The following is a 21,060-nucleotide window of genomic DNA, read 5'->3' as shown; positions in this document are numbered from 1 at the left end:
GTTAAAAGGTGGACAAAAGTTACTAAGTTCAATTATGACTCCCCCCAAAAAATCCTAAAAATGGATTTATAAAAATGGATTTTTCATGCAAGGTACAGGGCATGTGCATATAAACTGGTACAAAGTAGTACCAGCTTAGGCTATTTCTTTGAAATTTTCATTGTTATTTATGTGTGTGGTTTGAGTCACAACAGTGAAGAAATAAATCATAAGGAAAAAAATCCAGTTCTATGTGTGTTCGGCTGCACTAATTATTTCTTATGAACAATATCAAGCATTTTAATTTTTCATTCTAATGAAGATGAAAAAAGCTAGTGGATAAATCATATAAAGACACTATTAAAAGAGGCCATGATTACCATACTGAACAATATTTTATAATTTTTTAAAGACCATTCCAATATATCCAAAGAAGGAATGAGGTTTTAGGAATATTTGCAATAAGTAAAAGAGTCATTTATTTTTTTTATTTTAGAATTTTCTACTAGACACTAAAGTGAAAAATACAAATACTAAATTTTTTGTGTTAATATTCCAGACAGTCAATATTAACTTTTCCAGAAGAGTTTATCTTACTAGGATTGAGCATGGACACTGAGGAAGCTCACACCATTAAATGGGAAAACAGTTCCCATTCAGTCTGTTTGCAGGGAAACAGACTGTGAGCCCGAGGTTAGCACCCAGGAGGCTTCCCTGGGGGCTCTGAGGAATGACATGGTGAGGTAAAAAAGAGATGTGGAACTGGGCAGAAGGCGAGGTTAAACTGTGATGCAGCTGTGATCAAGATCTCAGTCAGCCTCAGTGAATCCCATAGGAGGCCATGAAGCTGGGATGGCCCTCAGGGCCATGCAAGCTTGAGACAAGGAGGCCAGGCCTTTGTACCTCCACATCGACCGGATTTTGGACGTAGGCCACCCTAGGAAGGAGATGGAAACTGGGGCAAGGTCACCCCCTAAGGCTAAGAGCAATGCCTGGGGAAGGACTCAGCTGTGAACTGGCGGGCCGTGATCCTTGGGGCAGCTGGTGGACTGAAGGAGTCCTGGGCATTGCGTAAAGCCACTACCTGTCCCTGGTGTGGTGGACCGTTACCAATCAGCGATATTGAGCTGCAAGAATTCCTGACATTAGTAAAATGCAAAGAGAACTTCATTTCATGCTTGTCTACTCAGGTAAAATCCAAAGAGGAAAAATCACCAGGACAAAAAAAAAAAAAAAAAAAGCTGGAGTATAAGTTTGGTAAGAGCAGAAATAGATGTAATGCCATTCTGAGATCACTGACCTCTGCTGAAGTCTGATACTTATGTATTTAGAGTCTATCCCCCACCACATGCACATACCATACACAGCATGATCCTTGAGTCAAGAAAATTTCATCTAGCAATAGCTCCTGGCCAGACAAGTGTGACATCACCCTGATGAGCAGACATCAAGTGAAGAACTCTGCATGCCATTAGATACTCAGGCCCAAATTCAAAACATGTGCTCATAGGTAGATAATATGAATGCACAGGGACATTGACTTAGCCAGGAACATTTTATTTCCCTCATTACAGTGTTTCGGCTGCCGAGGAAGTTCTGTTTCCAAACACCTAATCCCAATAAAATGTAAAATGTAAAATGTAAACTATTTCTTTTTCTCAGTCTTCACTGCTTCTCAAAACTAGAATGGCTCGCACCAGCCACCCCACCAAATTCCCTGAAATTTTTTTGCCAATTAACAAAATATAATACAAACAAGTACATGTTGCCGTCAGTTACATTCACTAAAACCAACCTGAAAAGCAGAAAATCATTAATTATTTTTAAGTCAAATGTACAGAATATTAGAAATTGCATTGATTTTTTTAGTGGCACAGTTTGGGGTATAATACGTGAAATCTGTCATGCATTTTTCCTCAACCAGAAGCCTACCTTTTTTTTCAAGGTTAATACACACAAATAGTTTCAGAATCATTTCTACACCTAAGATACATTGACTAAGCTATTATCTGTGAAGCATACAGTGGCAGAGCAAGAAAGGATCTTAGGTTGCCTAGTTTGACCTGTTTTACAGATAGGAAAGTGAGACCAGAAATGGGAAGACACTAACCAAAGGACGTACAGCTAATTAGTAGCCACTGACACAAGGAAACCCAAATCCCAGAGCGGGGTTCCTTCTGCAATAATAGCTTCATTAAGAAGCTATTCATTAATAGCATTCAGAAGTTTCAATGCATTCTTGTTTTCTACCATCACTGCAACCAGTTCACACTGAATCTAGTAGGGGATTGTAGTTCCTAAAGTGGTAGGCAACACTAATGTTTAAATGTTTAAGCTACTTCAGTGTTTTGTGTGCAATCCAGGAAACTGTAGCCAGATTTTATATCTCGGGTAAACCTGTTTATGTCTTTTGCCTGGCCCTCAAAGCTGGGAAATGTGGTCACTGAGTCACAAAATTCAAATGCATCTAATATAAGTTCTTTACCTCGGCCCTAGGCCCATGCAGGATAGCTAAGCCCACGAGTGTCCTGTGTTGACAGAGCTGGCGTCTCTAATAGCTTCCAGCAATGTTCTGCCTGGCAAGAGGTTTCCAACTTGAGAGGACGCATGGCCTACAGCCAGCACCGATCATATAGCATGAAAAAATTAAAACCAGAATATAGTTTCAAAATCTGTAAGGCATTTTGAATGCCTGGCTTAACCGTGCACTGCAATTTTCATTCTAGCCTTCATACTTTATTCAGAACAGGATTTTGTGTGAGAATGTTTCAAGAGACTACAGAGGGAAAAAAACTCCATCATCACACATCTTCCCATACCTTTAAGCTTCTCTTAGCCATTTTTTCCCTTTTATTCCAGGTGTTTCAAGACAACAGAGAAAAAGAAAAAAAAAACAATATACTTCTGCTGAGCATATTTTGTATATCACCGGTGGCGGATTAGCTCATTCCGTGCTCGTGAAGCTAAGGTTAAAAGTTCACCTGCAATAAGAGCTAATGACCTGCACTCTGACTTATGGCCCTAGACAGTGTTCCAGAACCTCATTACTTCTCTAATAAAAGATAGTAGGAAAACCTGATACATGAGTGAATGGCCTCCTCACAGGACTGGAAAATATCTTCAATGACACATCCTCCCCTGGAGGGCAGTATCACCATTCTTACATAAAAAGAGCAGAGGTGCTGACGTTTTTAAGAAACAAATTGCCTTCCAGGCCTCACCCTGAACGCTGGGGATGCAGTAATGAAGAAGTTAGGCACAGTCCCTGCCTTCTCAAAACTGTATTCTGAATTCTGCTTCTTCTGGGAGGCCTGTTGGAAAAGTTCACCTAACTCTGATTCCTTCTCGGAGCTTCTTCAGCAGGCAGGGTCTACAACTCAATGTTACAGGAATATTGGACTGGCACTGGCATTCTGCTTACTTCACTATCATTCATTCCTGCAATGCTATTAGTGTCATTTCCCTGGCTAGATTACACAATCTTTGATATCAAGAACCATTGCTTTTTATTCTCTATCTTGCTTGATACAAGCAAGATACAATTGATACAACTGATATTAATTACCTGTCGCCTTTTTTTGTCTCTGTTAAGCAGCTGAAAAAAATTACAGTTATGGAAAACTGAGTGATTTCAGACAAAGTTTGGACTGATAATTCATTTCCTTGAAAATTACCTTTCAAAACTTAGAGAATAATCTAATATTGATCCACATAATATGCAAAGCCTAGACATAAACTTATAAGTAATATATTCATACATGAACGTTAATACATAGTCTCTGTATAATATCAAGTAAAAATAAATTATTAACACTTTATAAGCATAGGAAAGAAAATAAAGATAGACACCAAAATACTAAGTGAAACCATATGAAATCGTGGCTTGTGTTGCTTAAGAATGTTCAGCTTCTAGCAAGTCTGTGGTTAAACCTGTTATTAATCATGTTTGGTTCTCAATGTGGACTTTATAAGTGAATTAAAATGCTCTTCATATGTTAGGGTATCTCTATTACTTTTCTGTTTTCCTCCAGTGAACATTTACAGTAAAATTAGAAAAACAATTTAAAAATTATTCTGATTTATTGACCATACTAGTAAAGGATCCTTTTTTAAAAATCTATGAAAAGATGGCCCTGTCCCAGGAAGTCTGGCATCTGTTTTCCTGAGTCTTGGTCAATCCAGCTCAGCGCTCCTTGAGAAGGCAGCTCTTTAGTGTCTAACACCCTCTAGTGAGCAGATCGCAAACCCTCGGTTCATTCTTGTAATTACGCTTGAGAACGGAGGGTCCCTATCCAGCATGGTTACTAACAGTTTTTAATTGCAGAGAATTGCAAGCATGCCTTACTAAATGAGCTCAGTTTTTGTTTTTTCAGACCATGTGAGTTCAATATTTCTACTCTTAATGGGTCCAGCTCTTATTTGACTTTCAGACTCAGAGCACAGTACCACAACATTTAGGACATCAGGGTGAGCTACATAATCCATGACATTTCTAACTTCAGTGCAACCTATCTCTATTACCTACTGCACTTGCTGCAGGGATAATGCCCACATGACTGACAGGAAGAACCACATTTGTAGCCAATACAGGAGGGCTGGTGGGGATTATTAAATGCCACATGATGGAGCTGTGCTCCTGAGCCAAACATGGCTTTGCATAGTTGGTTTTTATTCAGAAACTGGATAAATGTCATCTATACACTTTCAATTTGCCTTCTGTTGCACTCATACTGTGGGTTTACGTTAATTGTGAAAACTTTCATTCTATGCATCAAATAAATGAACATCTAAATATATGTACTCATTTATAATTTGTACTTCACTCACTTCCTAAATTTATTAACCATTGCATTCTGAGGTTGAATTTCTTCTTGAAAAAAAAAAACTTAACTTTATTTGAGAGACAGAGAGAGAGAGGCAGAGAGAGAGAGAGAGAGGCAGAGAGAGAGGGAGAGAGAGAATCCCAAAGGCTCCGTGCTGTCAGTGAAAGGCCCGACGCGGGGCTGGAACGTGTGAACTGTGAGATCATGACCTAAGCTGAAACCAAGAGTCCCACGCTTAACCAACTGAGCCACCCAGGCACCACAATGAGGTTGAATTACTTCTGATGGAGACTTTTTGGCACATCTACAGGATAACTTCTTTCTTCCCCAGGAATGCCCCAACCAGTGAGTCGACACACTCTCACTTCCCTTTACACTGGGAGGTTTTGTTCTTTGTGAGCTACAAGCCTCAGGCTGAAACCCAGCTCCCATCTCCTGCTTTCATTGGTTCAACAAGTATTTAATATTAAAAGTAAGTCACATGGTGTTTTTTGCGATGTGCAGGATAGAAAGATGATTTTTTTTGTTTTGAAAGTTGAAAATTGCCCCAGAACAGATCATAAGCCAGAGGAGTTCTTATCTGTATGTAGCACCTCTAAGTAAGGCAGAATGTGACAAGTGGCCCCCGTGAAAGGTACAGATAATGGTGGGTCATGAGGGGGGAGTAGAGTCATCATCACAGATAGCTTCAGGGAGGACGTGGCCCTAGCGCTGAAATGATGACCCAACTCAAACTCTTTCTGGGGCCCGCTCCCGCCCCACCCTCCTCTGCCCCAGTCTCTCCTCTTCCAAGTGTTGGCTACTTTTCTTGCCTGTCACCTGTTAGAACTAAGTCATGGCTGAGGATTGGTCAGATGCCAAGGGGAAGGTGGGCCTGGGAAAAGGGAAAAAGAACAAAAAAGTCAGGACCCAGGAGAAGAGAAAGGCAGAATGTGTCCCGCGGAGACCAGTAAAGGTCTCATGCTTCAGGACTCAGGGCAACAAAAACCTACTACACGTCCCCTATTTAACATGCAGCTTGATGCAGGCCCAGGGGCAAGGGCATCGTGTAAGTAAAGCACACCTATGCCAGCACACGTAAGTGCTTAGAGCTCCGGGTAAGTACGTCCCCTCCATCTGCCCAGCCACAGCCATAGCACGGGAAGGAAGAGTTTCTTCCACTCCTGTGATAGCCAAGGGCCATCCAGCCCAGAGACAACACTGTCCTCGAGTTATCCCAGCAAATTTGAGGCTTTGAGTTCAGGTTCGCTTGGTTTGGGTCATCCTGTTTCATATATGTTGAAAAAGCAAGAAAAGACCCATCCTTCTTATAATAGGGAATAGGATGCACTTTTTCTTCAATGTCCTTAATAATCTCCTGCTATAAGTAATGGACAGGATGGAATAGACCCGGGGAAGGGTCCTTCAGGGACACAGACCCACCTTACATCCTCACAGAAGGATGAGAAAGGATGAATAAAGTTAGTGATTTACACTGTGTTAAGGATAAGTAAACAGATGCTTCCAGACAGTTTGTCCTAACAGTAGGAGGCATGTGTTAGTCTGTGAGTAGCTCGGGTCTCCACCTCACAGAGGACACCACGGGCTCACGTGTGCCCAGCGCACACACAGCTTCAGTCCCGGGACGCTGAGCCTGCTTCCCTTTCAGCTTCACTCTCCCACCAAACAACTGGGAAAGGAGCGTTCTCTCTGAGCTCAAGGATCAGAACCATTCACTATAGAAGCTTCCACTTTGCCCCCAGAAGTGAAGGCAGCTGAGCATGAATACGTGTCTGGAGAGACGAAATTTGGAGATACCCGGCTGGAATCCACACCTCCTCATTCCCACAACTCTGCATCCACATGTCTCCGGGTGGCACCTGGCTTTTAGCCTGGGGCCTGGGGGGGATAGGAGTTCCAGCATTATTAGCCATATAAACTGTTTTACGGGGGAAGCTTTGGTATACTACAGCAGTTTGGATTTAGTGCAGCACTGACTCCAGCAGATGGCAATGAAGAACTTCAAATTCCTCCATATGGGTAAGGAATCCACTTCATGCTTTTAAATAATTACAACAGTTTTTGTTCTGATACAGCCAATGTTTAGGTACAAAAAGAAAATAAGAATGACATTTATTTTTTCCCTTTTTGTCTGAAAGAAAGTCTAAAATCTAAGTTTATTAATTCATCTGACTCAAACTGTGTTATGTTGTGGCTCTGAACAAGGCACAGCAGAGGCTCTGTGGGAGGATATTGAGATGAACAGGACATGATGCCCCATCAGATAAAAACCCGATGGCTCTGGTCTGTCCGTGCAAGGACATTCACAAATAGTTCAACAACCAGATGTTGGAGATAAGTTTAACAAGACCTACTTACTTCTGACTCTAAATATGAAGACTTACTGAAATCATGAAGGCAGCTGGACCAGATCAGCAATCCCCAGATCTGGCTGATGTTTTTCAAGTTCTTCTTCCAGGTATTCTGATTTACTGGGCCTGCATAAGGACAGTGATGGATGTATTTTTAAGCTCCCCAGGAGAATCTGATAAATGCGATGTCAGATGTGGGATCTTCTTGCCACTAGATGACCTTTGATGTCCCTTCCAAATACGAAAGGCCCTCATTACTGTGAAAGACAGTCAAGGCAAAGGAACTGGCTCCTGCTGGGCCACTTGCCTGCTCAGCTGAGCCAGAGCTGAGAGTTCTGAGAGTTTTAATAGCAATCCATTTGGAAAGAGAGATGGGCCTTTTATTCTGCATATGGATCTCACAATGTGTATTGTAACCAAACGTGGTTATCAATATGCCATTAATGCCATTTCCAAAAAAAGAGCCACTATTTCAGTCTTTCAGAAAGCAGCAGATGTAGTGAATACATTTTTGAAGAAACATGTCAACATTTGTGATTACTGAGCAGAAACCGACATGATGCATGATATTGCTAATCTGCTTTACTTGAAAGCAACTGGAGCATGAGCGTTAGCATATATTCCTTTTTCAGGGAGCCAATTTAACTAAAAGCCAAACAGACAGTACAAAGCTTTGTAACTTAGACAGAAATAGTTATTAAAACTGTCAAGGGCAACACACTTAAGGATGAAAGTAAACTGCAGCTGACGGGTTCTTGTTACTTGCTCATATCCATATTTCCCTTGGATCCATGCCTGTCAATTCAAAATTAGTAAGCTCCAATGAGTAATTTATTTTATTTTGATGGAAGTGTCTGAGATTCTTTGGGGAGGGGGTGGAGATAACTATTTCTAAAATAAAAATAATGCACCCCTGCTGATTATTAGCTGATATACATATACATTTAAATTTACATTACATAAATTTCATCTTACATATAAGTCTCCCAAGCATCCACTCCAGGAATATGCTATATTTATAAGGATCTTAGAATAAGGGTCTTCAGCTCCAATGTTTTTCTTCCAGTTCCTGTAACCATCACCATCAGTGCCATTCTTTTGATATTTACCATCTATTCCCGATTTGTGACAATGCATCATTCTGGTCCTCCTCTTTGCAGGAGGGGGTTATGATGTGATAGATGGAGTCCACTGGGTCTGTGGGCCCACCAAATAAGATTTACCTTGTTCCTGAATTCATAATTGGGACTGGCATGCTTAATCAATGCTTTTGTCGGTAGCTATAACACAAGTCGGGGCCTCAACTTGTGAGATAAGGGGTATCATGGTGGGGAAAGTCAAACTGAAGCCTCTGAAAATGCCCACCACCAACTTTTAAAAAATATCAGGTCCAAGGGGTGGGGAGATGGCAGGAATCAATGCTACCCTTAAGGACCTAAAGGATGAAGGATGGTCGTTAAAATTTTTTTTTTTAAAAAAAGGGGATGCCTGGGTGGCTTCGTTGGTTAAGTGTCCGACTTCGGTTCAGGTCATGATCTCACAGTTTGTGAGTTTGAGCCCCACATCAGGCTCTGTGCTGACAGCTCGGAGCCTGGAACCTGCTTCAGATTCTGTGTCTCCCTGTCTCTCTCTACCCCTACCCTGCTTCTGTTCTCTCTCTGTGTGCGTGTGTGTGTGTGTGTGTGTGTGTCTCAAAAATAAATAAATGTTAATTTTTTTTTTTTTTTAAAGGGATGCAGGATGGTGGTACCCATCAGATCTTCATTTCATTCTCCTGTCTGGCCCATGGAGAAACAAACAGGCTCTAGAGTGGAATATTGAAAACTCAACTAAAGAATAGCCCAATTGCAGCCACTATGCCAGATGTGGTATTTTTCTGGCCATTGATTTGACATATCTTCTTTTCTAATCAGAGAAGTTCAGGGGCACCTTGGTGGCTCAGTCAGTTGAGTGTCTGGCTCAGGTAATGATCTCATAATTCGTGAATTGAAGCCTCTTGTCAGGCTTGTTGCTGTGGGTGCAGAACCAGCTTGGGATTCTCTGTCCCCCTCTCCCTCCTCCCCCTCCCCAACTCATGCTTTCTCTCAAAATTGAATAAACGTTTGTTAAAGAAAAGGAGATCAGAAACAGTTTCCATTCACATGGAATAGGCAGGACTGTACAAACCCCGAGCCATGTCAACTCTCCTTCCACTGGTAACAATATACTCCAAAGATGTGTGGACTATGTGGATATCCCACAAAGAATCACACTGATGCATTACGTATATAACATTATGCTAATTGGCCAGGATGAGTTGAGAAGTCTAGCGTGCCGGAGGCTTTGGAAAGACTCATGTGCTCCAGAAGGTAAAAGATAAGCCTTACAAAGATTCAAGGGACTTCATCAATAAAAATCCTGGAGTCGAGTGGCAAGAGGCATGCCAGTAAATCCTCTCCAAAGGAAAAGACAAATTATTATATCTTACACCTTCAACCTTGAAAACGTTAGCTCAGCGCATTGAGGTTCTACAGGCCGCATGTGCCACACCTGGGAATATGCTTCAGTCTCCATAGTGGGTGACACAAAGTCCACCAGCCTTAAGTGGGACCCAGAGAAGAGAAGAGCTCTACAGCAGGTCTCGGCTCTGGTGCACAAGGAGTCCTGTCACCTGGGCCTGTGAACCGGCAGACCCTATAGCGTGAGAGATAGTAGCTGTGGGAAGAGACGCCGTGTGGAGTGTGTAGTAAACCCCAGTGGAGGATGACCACACAGGCCCTGGGCGTCTTGCACACGGCCATGTCCCATGCAGGAAAGAATTCAAGGCCTCTTGAAAAACACCTTCTCGGGGATCCTGGGTGGCTCAGTCGGTTAAGCGTCTGACTTCGGCACAGGTCGTGATCTCACAGTTCATGGGTTCGAGCCCTGCGTCTGGGCAGCTCAGAGCCTGGCGCCTGCTTTGGATTCTGTGTTTCCCTCTCTCTCTGCCCCTCCCCCATTCATGCTCTGTCTCTCAAAAATAAATAAAAGTTAAAAAAAAATTAAAGAAAAACACCTTCTCATTTGCTCCTGGGCTATGTGTGAGGTCGAGTGGTTGGCCATGGGACACCACCAGAGCAATCATGCATCCAGAACTGCTCAGCATGAACGTGGGCCTATTATCAGACCCACCAAGTCATAGTGTCCAGTGAGCCCAGCAGCAATTCATCACAAGATGGAAATAGTATGTCTGGGATCCCAAATGAGCAAGATCAAAGGGCACAAGCAAGTTGTGTGAGCTGGTAGCTCAGACCCCCTTGTCAACCACGTTGTCGTTTTCTCAACGCAAAGCCACAGCCATATGGGGGATCCCTTACGAGCAGCTGACCATGGTTTGGGGATGGGTTGGCTCAGTAGGTGGTACAAGCTGAAAATGGATGGCGGCTGTTTTAGCCTCACTCATATGTGGCCAAAAAAGAATGGTTTCAAGTCCTCTGAATGCTTATATCAGGACCAGAAAATGATCTGGCCCGTGGAAATTAAAGACCAACAACATCTGACCCACCCTGAAAGGATTTATTTTCCAACTGATTGATACCCAGGATACTATTACTGTTATAGGTATTCAATATCCAGCAGATACTTTTTCATGGTAACTGACAACCTGAAAGCCAGCCAGCTGAGCTACCTACCCTCAAACTAATTGCAAATGATGCTTTTCAGAGTCCCAGATCCCTTCAGTGTCCAATATCATCATCTTCACCTGCTGAGGGTATAAGGCTTTGATATTGGGTCACCTTAGAATACAAAACAGGTTTTGCCAGAAGCCCACAGGCAGGATGCAGACACGTCCCTGGGAATTTCACAGGAACAAATTCAAAGCTTTTTCCATACTAATTATATTAAGACCAAGGAGACCTAGCTGCCACGTACAATAGACCTAAAATAAAAAGTCCAGTTCTTTAAAAAGTGGCAAACTGGGATGCCTGGGTGGCTCAGTCGGTTGAGCATCCGACTTCAGCTCGGGTCATGATCTCGCGGTCTGTGAGTTCGAGCCCTGTTTCGGGCTCTGTGCTGACAGCTCAGAGCCTGGAGCCTGCTTCGGTTTCTGTGTGTGTGTCTCTCTCTGCCCCTCCCCCGCTCATGTTCTGTCTCTCTCTCTCTCTCTCTCTCTCTGTCAAAAATAAACATTAAAAAAATTTTTTTAAGTGGCAAGCAATTAGACTTTATTCCTTCTTGTAAAACTTATTGAGAAAAGGCAGTACATTTTATATATGGAAAAACATGCATAGTCATTTTAATTATACCATATTCAGGAATCCCGCCCAGTGCCTCCTTTTGCACCATCCCAGGAACCTAATTAGCTTTCTGGTTATGACTTCATCTTGCTGCCACACTTGGAATGACCACCATTCAAACACAATCATACTGACATGCAACATGCTGCACTGTGACATGGTCAGTGCCATGTGGCAGCGCTTTCTGCCAAGTCTGACATGTGCTGCCTCCTCTGGCTGACTGGTATCTGAACCTGACAGAGGCTGTACAAAACCTTTCTGCTACCTGTTCAGGAGGCAGTGCATGCCAGGGGGCCAAATCATTCTGCTTTCTTAATCCTGTATTCCCTTAGCATATGGAAAGAAACAGGAGAGTCTTCCCGACCTGGACCTGGGCAAAACTGTCAACCATTCAAGAGAAACTTACAGCCAAAAAGAAGCATGGCATGGGATTCCTCTGGACTAACCTTCACATTTTGCAAACTGAAGACCCATGCTGTAAGTAGTGGATGAGGCTTTGACAAGGCCACTCAGCTAGAGAGCAGGAAACGCTGGTGGGGGCGCCATTATGACAGCACACTCTGCCAAAGCTGCATCATCAACCAACTGGGTGGGTTGCCCTAGAAATCCTCCCTCTAGTTCCTGCCCCCCGCACAGCTCCAGCTCGTTCTCTGGTTACTGCCCCTCTGCTCCATCTCTGGCATCTCTCTGGTCTGGTCGGTGCCAACTGTTTCTCTTGGTATATGCTATCAGCTGGGATCTGGTCAAGAGAATAGTTATGCTAGGTATTTAAAACAGAGGGGATTTAACTCAGGACTTGGTTGTATGGTTGTTGGAGCACTGAAAGAGCAAAAATTCGCAGGCTAAAATAATCTGGATATTACTAACTGCAGGAAGCAGCTACCACCACCACAGGTGGGGGAACAACAGGAAAGAAGTGGTATCACCAGAGGCCAGGCATTCACAGGGGGGCTCCCCAGGGTGCAGGTGCCCCAATGGCCAGGGCTATAGCCCTCAGCTGGTGCCTTGAGGCTGGTGCCTGGCTCTATAAAGAAATTGTCATATGATTGTTGCTGGTCAAATCATTCCAATAGGAGTTATACTATCGCTAAAGAAAACAAACCGCTTATGTAAAGAAACTGTTTTATAGCAACTGAAAGCCTGTTATGCTAATGAAAGATCATTTTATGTAATCATTAAAGCCCAGTCCCTCAAGGATATATACTAGGCAAAACTTTGCTGCCTGGCTCAAATTACTGCATATAGTTGACAATAATCAAAAACCATTTCTTCAAATTCTGTAATTAAGACTGCTCACTCAAATTTGACTTTCGCCTTATCCCAGCTTGTCTGAATTGGTACAGTTCTTACCAAAAGCAATAAATCAAAACCATCATAATTAAACTATTGTGGTCAGCCTCATCCATCATAGGTCTATCATAATTGGACCTATAATTGCTTTTGTCATTGCCTCAGCTTTTATTAACAAAAATACTTGCTAGTCTTTAATAAGAGTCAGTTATATACCAGGTAATTTATAAAACTTTCACTTGATCATCACAACTTATCTGTGAGGTTTAAGTATTATTATTTCCATTTAAAAGGAAGGAAGGAACTATGAAAATTTCCATGACTCGCATTCGCAAAGTTTTTTAAGGGGTTACTTATGACTTACAATATTAATCTCTGTCTTCTATGCTATTACAGAGATTAGATGAAATTATATAAAAAATAACCCAAAAGAACATGTAATAAAAAAAAAAACTATCCAAAATGGAGCATATGGAGAATTTTTGTAATTTTTTTTCATGTTTGTTTATTTTTGAGAGAGAGAGAAATAGAGTGTGAGCAGGGAAGGGTTAGAGAGAGAGGGAGATACAGAATCTGAAGCAGACTCCAGGCTTTGAGCTGTCAGCCCAGAGCCCCACACAGCGCACGAACATGCAAACCTTGAGATCATGACGTGAGCCAAAGTCAGACGCTTAACCGACTGAGCCACCCACGCACCCTCCATATGGAGAATTTTTATCATAGTTGTTGCAACATCTATGTCAACTAATTCTCTTGTGAGAGAATCCATTTCTGTTATCCTAAGCCACCCAGTTTGTGTGCCTTTGCTATGACAGCTCCAAGAAACTAATATACCTGGTCATTTGGATTGGATGCTGGCTGGATATTGTAAATTTTACATTTTGCAGGGTACTGGATTTTGTTGTAGCACTTTAAGGAGTATTGGACTCTATTTTAGCATGCAGTTACTTAGGCCCAAGTTACTTAGGAACAGTTTCATCCTTTTGAAACTTGCTTTAAAGTTCACCAGGATGGGTCAGGAGAAACTGGCAGTCTCGTGCTAACCCCCTTCTTCTCATCCTACTCAGTGTCCACATCTTACAAGGCCTCCCCACTCTAGCTTGTGGGGATATGATATACTCCCAACCCAGTGTGAACTCTGGGACATGTTTGATCTAGTGCTGGCTGAGTGTCTTCTCACACACGAGCAGATCAGAGCTCAGCCAAAGACCAGAGAGGACCCATCTGGGTGTCTCAGAAACTCTCTGTAGCTCTCTTCCCTGATATTCTGTCCCACAAACTCCAGGCATCTAGCCCCCAGAATTCCAATTTCAAGCTCTTCAACTCAGCCAGACTTCCAGACTCTGCAGCCTGGAAACTGCCTTTGGGCAACAGTTTGGGTCAGTTCCAGAGCTCATCTTATTGATTTGGTTGTCCTTTCCTCAAGGATCACAGTCCTGCATTGCTTCGTAGCCAATGTGTGGAAACCTTTGTTTCCTACATTTTGTCTGGTTTTCCTTTTTTATGTTAGAGATTGAATCCAGTCTCTGTTACGTGTTACCATGGCTAGAAAGTATGTTAGTTATTTTTTAAGTAAACAAGAATATGGTGTTTTGAATGTTTCATTTTTTTCCTCCTTCTTAGGATCTGGATGGCACATCTCACCTCACTACTCCAGGCTAATGCTTAACATATCATGTATATTTTTGGCACCATGAGGTTTTTCTGTGAAGTCTCCAAGAAAGAGAAATCTAAAAGTTGAACCAGATCCTGACAGGCCAGACCCTAGGAACCCCAAATTCAATAAACATCTCACATTACTAATGACTGTTGGAGGCAAACTGGTGACAGAAACTGTGTTCTGCTCTCTAAGTGATTTCATAAGCTAAGCAGATGGCAAACTTCCTCACTAGCTAACAGGTGCAAATGGTCTGATTCCCACCAATTCCCACCAATAATCTTTACCTCAGCACTGTGCTGGACTGGAGGCAGGGCAGGAGGTTGTGAGGGAGACAAGAAGCAATCAGAGCAAATGAAAGCAGATTTGTTGTACGGGGTGTGATGCGATCATCAGAAACCAGGAAATTTACATAAGAGTAAGTTAGGCAAAAAGCAACAGTTTACTAAAATATGCTAAATTACATAGACTTTATAAACACGTCAAATTCTACAGGCTGACATTTTTATAGCAGTTATGGATTACAAGATATCCCCATATTTATTTATTTGCTTCAACCCTACTTCATCCCAGGCTTCAATTTTTCAGCTAATGGAAATTCCATTTTCCAGATGCTGAGGCCAAATGGGGGTCATTATTGGCTCTTCCTGCTCATATATCTTCGATGAAATCCATCAGCAAATCTAGTAAGCTCTAAGTATAAAACAGATCTAGCTGCAACCACTCCTGGATACCCTTGATGCCTGAGAGACTGTCATCTCTCTCCTGGATTCCCAAAAAAGCATCCTCACTGGTGAACCTGCTTCCAGCCCAGCTCTCCAAGACTATTCTCAATCCAACTATCAGAATGATCCTAAATCAAATTATGTCAGTCCTCTGCTCAAAACCCTGCAATGTCCCCCTATTTGTCTCAGAGAAAAAGGCAAAGTACTTAAAATAGCTAAGACCCCAGACGACCCAACTACTCTGCCCCCACAACTGCTTCTTCTTACCTTGCTCTATTTTTCTTTTCTTTTAATAAGACTTTCATCATCTAGCATGCTATGTAATTCAGTTATGCCAAAGGGCAATACAGTCTAGCCAATTATCAATGTTGATTGATAAGATGTTGACATGTATTCCCTCAACTAAGGCATTTTACAAAGGCAAGTTTATATACTGTTACTAACTAACCTCAGCTAGCAGAAGCTGACCTTAGCAGGAGCCTATAGAACAGTTTGATGTAGATAAGGGTGAGCTGTGCCCCCCCTCTTGCTATTCAGGCTATAACAAAAGCAAAGGTAACATGTATACAGGTACGTGTTGACCACACACTCATTAGCAAGCAGCACAAAACTCCACGTAAGCTAACAGAAGTCCCATCTTCCTGGATCCCTTTTAGGTTTCCTGACAAGTTCACTTGAGGCAGATACAACAGCACATAGAGGCAACATTCTGTTAGACTTTTAGGCATCAGCAAGCAATCATCTTACACCAATGGGACACGGGACAATTAGGGACTGAGCGTGTGGTATCTTCCCTAAGGATGTAGACTGTAGGCCTCCTCCAGTTTTTACATCTTATTCATGCAAGAGGAACAGCCAATCCTTATATGTTGACTATCTCACATTGCTTACAAAGGAGAGCCTATTTCTAACATGCATTATGTATGCAACAGATTCCGCGTTTTGACAATAACAGCTCTGACATCTAACTCTAATTGAATGTCTAATTATCATAGCCTTGATTTGATCAAGATACAAATAACAAAGCTTATGGTAGCCATGTTGTGTATGAGGCTACTCTTTTCTAGTAGCCTGGGTGGCTCAGTCAGTTCAGCGTCTGACTCTTGATTTCAGCTCAGGTCATGATCTCCCGGTCGTGGCATTGAGCCCCGCATCAGGCTCTGTACTGAGCATGGAGCCTGCTCAAGATTCTCTCTCTCTGTCCCTTTGCCCCTCTCCTGCACTCTTGCTTTCAATCTCTCTATATATGTATATAAAAAAGTAATAAAAATAAAGAGAGAAAGATTTTGTAGCACATGGCAATTTAACAGGCACCTCTAGTGACAAATAGTTCAGTGCCTACTATTTTCACTATAACAAGCACCAACACAGAGTGTTCATTATATTTTATTATGTTTTATGTATTACATATTTATTTATTAAATATAACAAGTAAATATATTATGTATTTATTATAGTTATTGTTTCCTTTTTTTTTTTTTCCTTTTCGCAGCCACAACTAATGATTAATTCCTGGCATCATGTAACAAGCTGTGGAAGAAACTGAAAATCCAGTCATAAAAAAAGGACTCCAAAGGGCAGGAATGTTACATCAAAATTTCCTAAGCATAAGTAACTGCCCTCTCCCCAACCAAAAACTTCTTAGGTCTGTGGGAAGAAGAGATGAAAGAAAGATGGCCTTTTTACAAGATCAGAAAATTCCCAGGCAATCAGTGTCTGGGCAGTGTCAGGGCAATCAGAGTCTGAAGTGTCAATCATTTTTATTTTTTTAAGCACTTTCTTGGATGTTTATGATTTGAATGATTCTGTTGTGAGTGTAAAATAATTGGCTTTTCCATTTAAAAAAGCAATAATGTGTTTCTAGTAAAAATGCTAGATTAAAAATACTCTCTTGTCATATGCCAATATTTTTTTCATTTTTATGTTTGCTAATGTTTCGAGGCAGATAGAAACATCAGATAAGCTAGAAGTGAATTTCAATATAAAAATTATTCGTTGTACGTGAGTCAACAATATTCCCCACAGAAAGCTCTGCCGAGTGCTATCAATCTAAAAAATATTGCTCTATCAAGCCATGCATCATCCAGAGAGAGTTATAAAATAAAATCTTTCTTGATTTCTTTATTGGGTTTTGCCAAGCAGTATTTCCACTGTTTACATCTTTCAGATTACAAGGTGTCTAAAATGAACGATTTAAAAAGAGATCTTGAAGTGTTCCATGGAAAGCCACCTGGTCTTTCCAAATTTTCAGTTATGGATGAAGAAAAACAGAACACATGTTGATGCTGGCAGGGCCAAAGTGGGGTTAAAAAATGTTCCTGCCTTTGCAGAAGGCATGATTTGGTGTGGGCCTTAGAGAACTGTTGGAACTTGGCTCATGGAGAGAGACAGCACCATTTCAGGTGAGAGCCGAGCACAAGTCTGTCATGGAGACCGGAACCAACATTAGTCAGCATGAGAGGGAGGGCTGAGGAAGGAGAGCAACGAGGGAGACAGGTTATAAATGAGGCACTGAAGCAAATCAGTTTGACAACTAAGGTGCGTGATCTAAGAAGCAAATTGAGTACTTGTTGAGGGCATGAGCAAGCAGAGGTCCCTGAAAAGGAGAAATATTAAACTTGGCCAAGTTTATCAAGAATTTTGCAAACCAAAATTCTAAGAAGGGGCTATTTACCTTCCAAAGTAGATGTAACCTGTGTCTTTTATGGGTCAGGGGATGCTTTACTTTGAATCATGTAAGATAAATATTGAGGGGTGGTGACACCATCATTCCTTAGTCCGGGGCCCTAGAGCAGGAAGCTTGGAAAGGTAAGAGAAAAAAATCCACTGACTTAGCAGGGGAAGAAAGTAGAGCCTTGCAAGGATTAACTGAGCAGTGCTCTACAAGGTGGAGGAGAGCACAGTGAGAATTCCTCCATTCCAGGTGTGAGATGATCGGGGCACTGCCAGGAGGACTAACCCATGGGTAATTTTGAAAACAACGTCATTCACCATTACAAAAAGGCAGTGGGGTTGAAAGTAGCATAATCCATTTTCATTCTCTTTTTGTATGGCAGAATTACCCTATGTATGTAGGTTAAATGCAGCTAAATCTGTTAATGCTGTTTGTATAATAATCTCCCGATAATAACATCAAATCTTATAAAATATGCATATATGGAGATAGGTAGGTAGATCTGTAGATGCAGAGATAAAGTTGGTTAAGTTACTAAAGTTACTTTAATTCACAATAAAACTAAAAGATATTCCCACAAGGTTCATGTATTTTTAACACAAACTTCCTCATATACGCTGAATTGTAAAAATAATGCCAAAAAAAAAAACAAAACAATTTTGCTGTAAGTCCCACTTAAAATTAATGTCTTAATTTTACCTCTTTTAAAACCTAGATAGAATTTTAGAAAATCATCTGAATTATCTTGTGTCACTCAGACAGATATTTAGGAAAGATTCTACTGCAGGATTTTCTTTCTGATACTCTTCAGGGAGCAAGCAAATGAGACTACTCAAATCATAGCCATTTCTAAAAATAACAAGCATTTCTCACTTCATGCCACTAGATGGCACACCTATACATAAATAAACCAGGAAATTTTGTATAAAGGAGGAAATGAATCTAGGTTAAAATAAGCCTTGTCAAATCAACACTGGAAGAAGATGGAAAGTACCTGGAAAATGATTATCATTTTGACTATTCAGAAATGATTTGAAAAATTAATTCAGCCACAGTCCAGTGTGTCAGTTTCCTGGGGTATTGTAACAACTGAGTGACTTAAAACAACAAAAATTTATCAGTGCACAGTTGTGGAGGCTAGATGTCTAAAACCAACATGCCAGCAGGGTTGGTTCCTTCTTGAGGCTCTGAGGGGGAATCTGTCCCAAGATCCTTTTCTGGCATGGGTGGTCACCAGCAATCCGTGGTGCTCTTGGCTTGAGGACCCATCCCTCCAATCTGCATCTTCACCTGGCTTTCTCACCCCTATGTCTCTGTGTCTTCATGTGACCTTCCCATAAGGACACCAGTCACTGGATTTAGGGCCCACCCTAATCCAGCACTGGCCTCATCTTAACTAATCATATCTGCAAAGAGCTATTTCCAAATAAGGTCACATTCTGAGGCTCCAAGTGGACTTGAATTTGGGGGAGACACTATTAGGCCCAGTATACACACAGCGACATGCGTCCTGGGTAGGTAGGTTTGAGCCCAGTCTCACCACTGCCATGCTGTGGGACCCATGGACAAGTGACATAACCTGTTTAAGCTCCATGTCTTTTTCTTGTAAAAAAAAATAAAAGAATAATAACAGTATATAACAGTAAGTATAGCCTTGCTATGAGGATTAAATGGCATAATACATGCAATATACTCAGTGCCTGGCACATTGTAATCAGTCAATAAACATTAGTTATTACTACTATTGTGATTTTTATTATTATAATTCAGAAACAGGGCTTCTATCTCGTGTTTTCACCAGAACCTGAAATAAGAGGTTCTCTGACCTGAGTTTGAGAAAATGAGGAAGGGGATGAAATGCATTTCCTGAAAGACCAGGCCTTGTTTCTGTACTGTCTCCCCTCCAGGAAAGGGCCCTGGACCTCCTATGTTTTGATTTTTTTTCATCATGCATTTATTTATATTACTGGGTCTACTTTCCAAAAAGGCTCTGTGATAGCAATGTCCTAATGTTGTCTCTCTGTTTCCTTAAGTTCTAAGTGTACCCAGGAACGGTCTGTACCTAGAAGAGCTTAGGACTCTACAGTGTTTTAGTAAAGGGGTAATTAGGGAGCCACAAGATGCAGCTGGCTATCCAACCGGGAAGCACAAACAGCTGGGGACAGGCAAGCCAAGTCCTGCCTGAGCACATGGAAAGGGGTGGGGGGAGGGGGGTTCAGGCTGCGTCCAGTCAGGACAGCAGTTGTGACAAAATAATCACACTTAGGGGCTAAAGTCAGCCATGGACCTGGTGGATAAAGTGGTACTCCTGGGGAGAATCCCTCCAAGGAACTCCGGGAAAGGAGTTTGAAGATGGCCTGAGAATGAGCCAGGCAGAAGGAGAAAGGCTTTCAGACAGAAGAGGGTACCAAAGAAGGAGAGAGTGAGAAGAAAAGGTCTCTTTCCAGAGCACCCAGGCTCAAGGGAAACACAGACTCTCAGAATCCCCACCTAGATGCCCCCCTGGCATCTGCCACTTCCATGCTCCCCAAGCAAAACCATCACCCCTGCCAGAAGCCTGCTCTGACTTCTGTATTCCCTTTCTAGAAGACAGCCCCCCAGGCTCACCAGCCAGAAGCCAGGGGTTATTATGGAGTGAGCCCTTGCCCTCATGGTCCATATCCTGTGGGTTCCACAACTTCAGAGTCACATGAATCTATCCCCTGTGCCTCTACCTTTCCTATTACCTGAAGAACAAAGTCTTCAGCTAGAAACACAAGGCCTTCATAATCTGAATCCAGTCTAACTTTTCGGTCTCACCTACTCTGGCCTCTGCTGGCAACTTACACTCCCTCTATAATGAACACGTGTGATTGCTGGATGAATAAATGCATCACCACAAACAGGAGCAGGTTTATGGTTTCCAGAGGGGTGATATATGTTTGCAAATACTTTGCTGTCAAAGTCTATCTTTTAATAAATCACTCAAGGGTTTTCTTGTTAAATTGACAGTTCATCATGGATTGAAAGGGATCCCATCCACTGTGAGAATAGAGACTACATCTTCCTCAGTCCTAGCAGAGCACCTCACACAGTAATATCTACTGAATGGCAAGAGCTAATTTCCAGGCCCTGGGGACTTCAATATGGAGTTTTCTCCCAACATGAATCTTTGACATAGATCCTGATAATCTGTCTTGTACATGGTAGAAGCAAAAATGACATGGATTAATGCACCCTCTTCTGCAGCAAGATGCCCATGGCAGGTGACTCTGACACAGGGGCAGGAAGAAGGAAGGGGGAGCTGAAGCAATGTGTGTAGGATG

The 21,060-nt window shown here is 42.0% G+C and overlaps 1 protein-coding gene across 3 annotated transcripts in view; it reads right to left on the bottom strand.

The window, feature by feature from the left end:
- Nucleotides 1-11,949, bottom strand: part of STRIT1 (small transmembrane regulator of ion transport 1) — a 37,629-nt gene extending 25,680 nt beyond the window's left edge. Inside the window, exon 1 of one of the 3 annotated variants that reach the window (XM_042999235.1) lies at nucleotides 11,856-11,949. The gene's annotated coding sequence lies outside the window, so the exon portion shown is untranslated. Of the gene's footprint in view, nucleotides 1-11,815 lie in introns of all 3 variants that reach the window. The other 2 variants (XM_042999232.1, XM_042999233.1) reach the window with 2 other exon arrangements.
- Between the last annotated feature and the right edge of the window lie 9,111 nt (nucleotides 11,950-21,060).

The sequence above is a fragment of the Panthera tigris genome, chromosome C2, assembly GCF_018350195.1.
Source record: "Panthera tigris isolate Pti1 chromosome C2, P.tigris_Pti1_mat1.1, whole genome shotgun sequence".
NCBI lineage: Eukaryota > Metazoa > Chordata > Mammalia > Carnivora > Felidae > Panthera > Panthera tigris.
The sequence above is the reverse complement of the archived record's forward strand: the minus strand, read 5'-3'. Positions and strand labels throughout refer to the sequence as shown.